The following is an 8,179-nucleotide window of genomic DNA, read 5'->3' as shown; positions in this document are numbered from 1 at the left end:
AAGCTCCCTCCCAACCCTGCTCCATCTCACTCCACTAGGTCATCACAGAGCAATGAGCTGAGCTCCCTGTGTTACACGGTAGCTTCCCACTAGCTGTCTATTTTAGACATGGTAGTGTATATATGTCAGTGGTATTCTCTGAATTTATCCTATCCTCTCCTTCCACCTCTGTGTACTTTTAGTTTTTTGAAGAGCTTCCAAACAGTTCTCCATAGTGTCTGTACCAATTTACATTCCCACCAACAGTGTAAAAGGATTCCTTTTTCTCTACACCCTCACCAGATTTAGTTTATGCATTTTTTGATGATGGCCGTTCTGACCTGTATGAGGGTGATGCCTCATTGTAGTTTTCATTTTCATTTCTCTAATAAGTAACAACATTGAACATCTTTTCATGTGCTTTTTGGCCATCTACATATGAAGTTCCAGAGTGTTTTTTCTTTTCCTTAATCTATTGATCTAGCTAATCTCCACGTTTTATGGGTCTTTCATTTGAAATCTCTTCAGAGGCCAATCTTTGCTTTGTAGTTAACGTTGACTTTGGAGTCATTCCCTTCACACCTTCTCACAGTGTCACGTCTAGATTGCAGCAGCCTGGTGGAGGTCCTCCTTTCTCTCGTCTTTCCTTTCTGTAACCTGTCCTGCAATCCTTAATTGTGTTTTCTACCAGTTGACTTGGCCCACTTCTACTTCTGATGGGCTCTATTTTGATAACTTAGTCATGTTAATAAGACCTCTGTGAGAATGCAAGCCACTTTTCTTTCTTTTATTTTCAAACTGGAAGACAAAAGAATGTGTGGATGCTTAATTGTCTGTTTCATAATCTGATTCATTGGAGCCCTTGACTGCATGCCTTGATGTGGTTGTGGTGGCAGTGTTCAAAGGCTGACATACCCCTGGGGTTTTGACAGGGCTTGTTTAACTTAGAATTTGTATGAGCTTTTAACTTTTTCTTGGGCTTATTTTTAGTGATACTTATTCCTTGAGTGCTTGATGCTTTAAAACTTAACTTTTTTTTTTTTTCTTCCATATGATGAAAGGTATTCAGATTCCCTTCAGATGGAAATTTTTCCAAATTGAATTTTGATCTTTGTTGTTAGTACTCAGGCTGCAGGAGAATGACAACTCCACCTATGAGGAGAAGGATGGCATCTTTGAAGAATATGTAGCTTCAGCCGAACAGTGCTCCAGAGGAACTCCAGCCTTTGGGCTAATGAAGACTATGTTCCATAAGGGAACTCTGTCTGCCTTAGACCTAACTTTTGAAGAACCAGAAGGTGTTTTATTCAGGCACCTAGCCATTTGAATAACCTAAAAGTGGTCATGGTCTATGTGATCAAAGGTTATTCATGGAAATCACTCTCTGTAAGACAGGCTTTTAGTCCTACTGAAGCTTTATCTATGTATCCAAGGAGATTTTTACCAAACCTAGAGTCAGGTCTACTTTACCTAATCTGTAGACAAGTTAGTCCTTTCAACTCCATGGTAAGCCTGTTCCTCAGTTCCCAGTTTTTCTAAAAGTGATAAGAGCATCTAGAATATGCAAAAGTAAATGACATTCTCACTAGGATAACTAATAATGAAGATTTAGGCTATAATTACATTAAATTGCCAGATCAAATAGAAACCTAAAGTATGATTAAATCTTGTCATTTAGCCCTCTGGATATGAGCTCTTCCCAAATAAATTTCTCTTGTTTCAAACAACAGAACTCATCACTTCTATTTCTAGTCTACTCAAGATAAAAAAAAATTTGGCTCAACCACTAACTACTGGCATAACCTTGGGAAAAGTCACTCATCATCACTGGACATTAATATCATCACTGTAAAATGAGGAATTTGAAGTTCATTTTAGATTAACTCTGAAGATTTAAAAAATTCAGACATTTTGAAATTGAATGCTGTAACCATTGTAACCGGAGAAGGCAATGGCACCCCACTCCAGTACTCTTGCCTGGAGAATCCCATGAACGGAGGAGCCTGGTGGGCTGCAGTCCATGGGGTCACTAAGAGTCGAACAGGACTGAGCGACTTCACTTTCACTTTTCACTTTCATGCATTGGAGAAGGAAATGGCAACCCACTCCAGTGTTCTTGCCTGGAGAATCCCAGGGACGGGGGAGCCTGGTGGGCTGCCGTCTCTGGGGTTGCACAGAGTTGGACACAACTGAAGCGACTTAGCAGCAGTAGCAGCAGCAACCATTGTAACCATCCATGTCATGGCTAACAGTCTTCTTGAAAGATCCTTTTTTTAACGCATAAGTCATAAATGTTACTATTTTGCTTAAAATCTTTCAAGGGATCCCTACCTCAATCAAAGTGAAAAGAAAGGTCCTGTTAATGTATAGGTGCCCCATAACGTGGATCCCTGAGAACTCTTTAATTTACATTTCCATGCCACACCTCTCCATCCACATGCCCTCCTAGTGTTACTAAACACACCCAATACTCCACCTCCACAGACTTTGTCCCTTGGTGTTCCCTTTCTTGGAATTCTGTTTCTTAGCTACCTACCTCACTCACTCACCTCTTTCAGATCTTAGCTCAAATGACACTCTCTAAATAAGTTATTCCCTGCTCTTTCAATCTAAAACTGCAACCTGCTCCCATGTTTCCTACTCCTTGTTTAGTCACTAAGTCGAGTCTGACTCTGCCACCCTAGGGGCTCTGGTCCACCCAACTCCTCTGTCCATGGGATTTCCCAGGCAAGAATACTGGAGTGGGTTGCCATTTCCTCCTCCCGGGGATCTCCCTGACCCAGGGATTGAACCTGCATCTCTTGAGTCTCCTGCATTGGCAGCTGGATTCTTTACCCCTGAGCCACCCAGGAAGCCTGTCTACCCCTAGTCCCTGCTTTATTATTCTCCTTAGAATGGACAGGGGAGCCTGGTGGGCTGCCGTCTATGGGGTCGCACAGAGTCGGACACAACTGAAGCGACTTAGCAGCAGCATTTATTAATGTGTAACATATATGATATGCCACTGTATATTTTGTTGATTATCTCCACCCTCCAGAATATAAGGAAAGGGATTTTTGTCTGTTATGTTCATCACTCAAATATTTTTTTTAAATAATGAAGGATAAAAATGTGTTCTGTTGGAAATTAGACCAGAGTTGACTGGAACTCTTGATTCTGGTTCAATCTGGTAGCCACTTGTGGATGAAGCCTCTGTCTTTTCTTGACCACTGAATAATTATTCACATGGGAAGATATAACATCTCATGTGGGTTTTTACTCCGGGGACTGGAAATCTTTTATCACCGAGCAAATGAAAACCAATCATCTGTTATGCAAGACAGCTAATGAGTTATATATAGATTGATGCAAACCATTCCCAGTTAATTAAAACTAGCACTTTTTTTTTCCTTTCAAAACCCATTTTCTCCTTCTCTCCCTCCCCTCTTCTTTCTCTGTCTCATAGCTGTTATAGTTCAAATAGATTTATGCTACAGGGCTTTGAAAAAAATCTTTAATTACTTTAAATCCACTGTCCAAAAAAAAAAAAAAACCAAAACAAAACACCCACAACTATCGGAAGCAAAGATCCTCAAGGACTTAATCATTTCAATTTAAGCAAATTTAATTATGGTTCATAGATATTGCACCTGACTTTAGGATAAAGGGTTGTGTATATCTGACATTATGTGCCTTACATACATGATCTGTCACTCACTATCTGTAACGTACCTAACAAAGATCAAGAAAGCAGACACTCACTTTGGTGATGTTACACTGCATTGAAAATACAGACCACTTATGAAAAGCCCATGGGGTCAATGAAAGGACTAGAGTTTTATTTATATGAGACCTTATCAGGCTTTTCTGATAGCTCAGCTGGTAAAGAATCCACCTGCAATGCAGGAGACCCTGGTTCAATTCCTGGGTTGGGAAGATCCTCTGGAAAAGGGATAGGCTACCCACTCCAGTATTCTTGGGCTTCCCTGGTGGCTCAGACGGTAAAGAATCTGCCTGCAATGCGGGAGACCTGGGTTCGATCCTTGGGTTGGAAGGTCCCCTGGAGGAGGGCATGGCATCCCACTGCAGTATGCTTGCCTGGAGAATCGAGTAGACAGAGAAGCCTGGCAGGCTACAGTCCACGTGGTTGCAAAGAGTTGGACACAACAGAGCAGCAGCAGCAGAAACCTTATCAGTCTCATTGTTTTCCCTTTAAAATGTAAATCTTCCACAAGGATGAGTTTAGTTTGTTGTCCACTGGACTTGCCCCTTTCAAAAAATTTTTTGAGCAATTTATGTCTGGTCTTTAGGGTCCCATCCAGCAGAGGAGTGCCAGCTGTGCTGTGTCAGCCGGGGTGCTTTGTGGGCTTCTTAAAGAGGCTTCAGAAGAATTGCTGGTTTTAGGCCCTGGTTGATTAGCTAGATGAACTGAGTTTCAAAATGTTTATTCCTTCTGTTCATTTTCATTTTTTATGGCTTATGTATTGTCAGTATTCTGTTCCTTGCCTTGTGATGTTTGGTTCAAAAATGCTTGTGATCCCAGGACATTTATTGGTGCAGCCTGGTTCATTATGTTCAGACATGCATTGTGTTTGACGAATCATTTGGGTTTTAAGGCAACTTTGGTGATGTCCAGGATTGGTTAGGTTCTAATAACAGGTGGTTAGCACATTGCTAAGGAGTGTCCTTTGCTGCACTCGATTAATTCTCATTAGAAGCTGACTGATCTTGACTACAGATCCAATCATCAACCTGTTTGCTTTTGAGCCAGTGTATTAATCTATGCAAACCACAGCACTGTCCCTACGTGCTCCCACCATTAACCTCTTTCCTGTGCATGTAGCAAGGGTCTGGCATGATCTGGTTTCTTCAACCTGCAAAATTAAGGGTCACAGTTTGGTTTCTTTCCACATCTGTTCGTCTTATTTTCCGTGGACCATTTCTCAGTTGCCACCCAAAGAGATGAAGGCAAAGCCCCTGATCCAAGTATTTGGACACCAGCACCAAGATGCCTGGGTCTGTGGTGAGACCCATGTGGTTTAGGAAACTATACTGCTTGTTTGAGCTTTTCCAACAGTGTAATGTAAAAGAATAAAATAAAAAAGGATTTCTATTTATTTTCCAGAACCATGGTCATTTTATTTTGTGATTCATCCAACTGGAAAGTGCTTTAAAAGGAATTTGCAACCTCATGTGATCTGATGTCACTTAGAACTGTTCTTGAGGCAACAGGCTATGCTTGAGGTTTGTATTTCTCTTCAGCATCTAATTGATTTGCATCCAGATGCCACGAAGAAGCCAGTTACAAGGCAGTGACCAACACTGCTTTCTTACCAAGTTAGCCTCTGACACCAGCAGCAAGATATTATTAATGTCAGATTTTCATTCCCTTATACTCTTGCTAAAAACCTATCCATTTTTCAAGATTCAAACTAAGTGTTGCTTCATCTCAAAACCTTTTCTTATCAACATGTCCTCTCCAGATAGAAACACTTGGTTAGATGTGAAGCCCCAGAATAGACTAAGACTTCTCATTTAGCCTAATTTGCTTACCCTTATTGTCACCCTGCTTATTTAACTTCTATGCAGAGTACATCATGAGAAACGCTGGGGTGGAGGAAGCACAAGCTGGAATCAAGATTGCTGGGAGAAATATCAATAACCTCAGATATGCAGATGACACCACCCTTATGGCAGAAAGTGAAGAGGAACTCAAAAGCCTTTTGATGAAAGTGAAAGAGGAGAATGGAAAAGTTGGCTTAAAGCTCAACATTCGGAAAACGAAGATCATGGCATCTGGTCCCATCACTTCATAGGAAATAGATGGGGAAACAGTGGAAACAGTGTCAGGCTTTATTTTTTTGGGCTCCAAAATCACTGCAGGTGGTGATTGCAGCCATGAAATTAAAAGACGCTTACTCCTTGGAAAGAAAGTTATGACCAACCTAGATAGCATATTGAAAAGCAGAGAGATTACTTTGCCAACAAAGGTCCATCTAGTCAAGGTTATGGTTTTTCCACTGGTCATGTATGGATGTGAGAGTTGGACTGTGAAGAAAGCTGAGCCCTGAAGAATTGATGCTTTTGAACTGTGGTGTTGGAGAAGACTTTTGAGAGTCCCTTGGACTGCAAGGAGATCCAACCAGGCCATTCTGAGGGAGATCAGCCCTGGGATTTCTTTGGAAGGAATGATGCTAAAGCTGAAATTCCAGTACTTTGGCCACCTTATGAGAAGAGTTGACTCATTGGAAAAGACTCTGATGCTTGGAGGGATTGGGGGCAGGAGGAGAAGGGGAAGACAGAGGATGAGATGGCTGGATGGCATCGCCGACTCGATAGACGTGAGTTTGAGTGAACTCTGGGAGATGGTGTTGGACAGGGAGGCCTGGTGTGCTGCGATTCATGGGGTCGTAAAGAGTCGGACACAACTGAGCAACTGAACTGAATTGAAGTCTAATTGGATTCCCAGATTAGACTGTGAATTCCCAGTGACTTGATGAACAACAACATTTTCATCAGTCATCTTTGAGTTGCTGTTGCCTGGTACATTGTAGGCGCTCAACAAATGTTGATTAAGTATAACATAGTTGAATAAATACACTTAATGTGCAGGGTGTTCATGGGCATACCACACTGCTTCAAAACTCAAGTCTGTCTTATGGGCTAAGTCTTTTGACTTTAATGGCCTTCTCTCTTTTTTGTTTGGCAAAATTTTCTTGTCCTTTACACTTCTTGCCTTTAATGGACTTCTCTCTTCTCTGGTTGGCAAATTTTTTCTTGTCCTTTACATTTTTCCTTAACAGTCGGTCAATTAATTATCCCATAGAATATTCTGTCTCTCTTCAAGGTACTATTAATCCTTTCTTTTTGTCCAGAGGTCTGCTAGTACTCACACTATAGTTACTATTTGTGTATCAGTTTTTCAAGATTCAAAAATTGGTCTTTTCATGTTAATGGTGACTTCCTAATAGATGAGGATCCTTAGGTTAGATTTTACCCTAGTGCTCAGTGCGGGCCTGGCTCAAAGATGGTACAAATGAGAGTATCTCTCAGAGTTCTGGTCCAACTGTTGTGGAAGTTTGAAGATAACACTTACTGTTTCTTAGCCACAATACCTGATCTGAAAACTGACAGGCTGAACTATCTGTGAGTTCACTTCCAGCATAGGGTCTTTATTCAGCACTTCATCTCTTCTTTATTGTCCTTTATTTTGCTCCTGTTTTCATTTGAGTCTCTCATTTACAAATCTGCTTCTCTTCTCTTTGCCCTATTTTCTCATTCAAAAACTGCTTTCCCCTCTATGTTACCTAAATATGTCCAGAGTCAAACATGATATTATTTGCTGAACTGAGAGAGGTACTTTTCAGATGTATGATGGGGCAAGTTACTTACTCTCTACAGCTTGGTCTGTTCATCTGTAAAATAAAGATAATAGTAGTGCATGCACTTCACAGGTCATTGTGAGGATTCAATTATAGAATATTCATAAAGCTTTTTGAACACTGGCACAGAGTAGGTGCAATTGAGTGTATATTTATTAAGTAAATAACACACTCCTGCCCTCCATTGTCACAGTCAAAAGGTGACTGTATCTACTGCTTTCTAGATTATTATATCTTAAACTGCTGTGGTTACCAGCAATACTTTCAGGAAATTACACTAAATTTTTTATCATGAAAGTGAAAGTGAAGTCGCTCAGTCGTGTCTCTTTGCGACCCCATGGACTGCAGCCTATCAGGGTACCATGGGATTTTCCAGGCAAGTGTGCTGGAGTGGGGTGCCATTTCCTTCTCCAGGGGATCTTCCCAACCCAGGAATCGAACCTGGGTCTCCCGCATTGCAGGCAGACGCTTTACCATCTGAGCCACCAGGGAACCCTTTTTATCACACAGTCTAAATTAAAATCCTATTACTTATTTATTTTACATATCACATTCATATGTTTTCATAAATGCCACTCAGTTTATTTACAGTAGAATATCATGCAATTCATTCCCTAGTAATCCAAAGGTAGAGTACAACTTTTATTAATGAATAGTTGTTGAATACAATGCTCTCATCCTGCCAGTTCCATTATACTTTAAAATCAGAATGCACACATCTACGGACCATTGTGAAATGTGTTAGATTCCAGAAGATGAGAGGAATAAAGAGTTTCTAGAACTGGCTTTGGCCAAATTTACATGGTACCCTTAAATACTTTTTCCAAGTAAGACACAGA

General features: G+C 40.8%; 1 non-coding gene across 1 annotated transcript; it reads right to left on the bottom strand.

Annotated features, from left to right (window-relative positions):
• Window positions 1-7,760: 7,760 nt before the first annotated feature.
• Window positions 7,761-7,832, bottom strand: TRNAC-GCA (transfer RNA cysteine (anticodon GCA)). Its single transcript has one exon. It is a non-coding gene; the product is annotated as a tRNA-Cys (tRNA).
• Between the last annotated feature and the right edge of the window lie 347 nt (window positions 7,833-8,179).

Source organism: Bos taurus, chromosome 6 (assembly GCF_002263795.3).
Source record: "Bos taurus isolate L1 Dominette 01449 registration number 42190680 breed Hereford chromosome 6, ARS-UCD2.0, whole genome shotgun sequence".
NCBI lineage: Eukaryota > Metazoa > Chordata > Mammalia > Artiodactyla > Bovidae > Bos > Bos taurus.
Note: the sequence above shows the minus strand (reverse complement) of the source record. Positions and strands in the feature narration are given on the sequence as shown.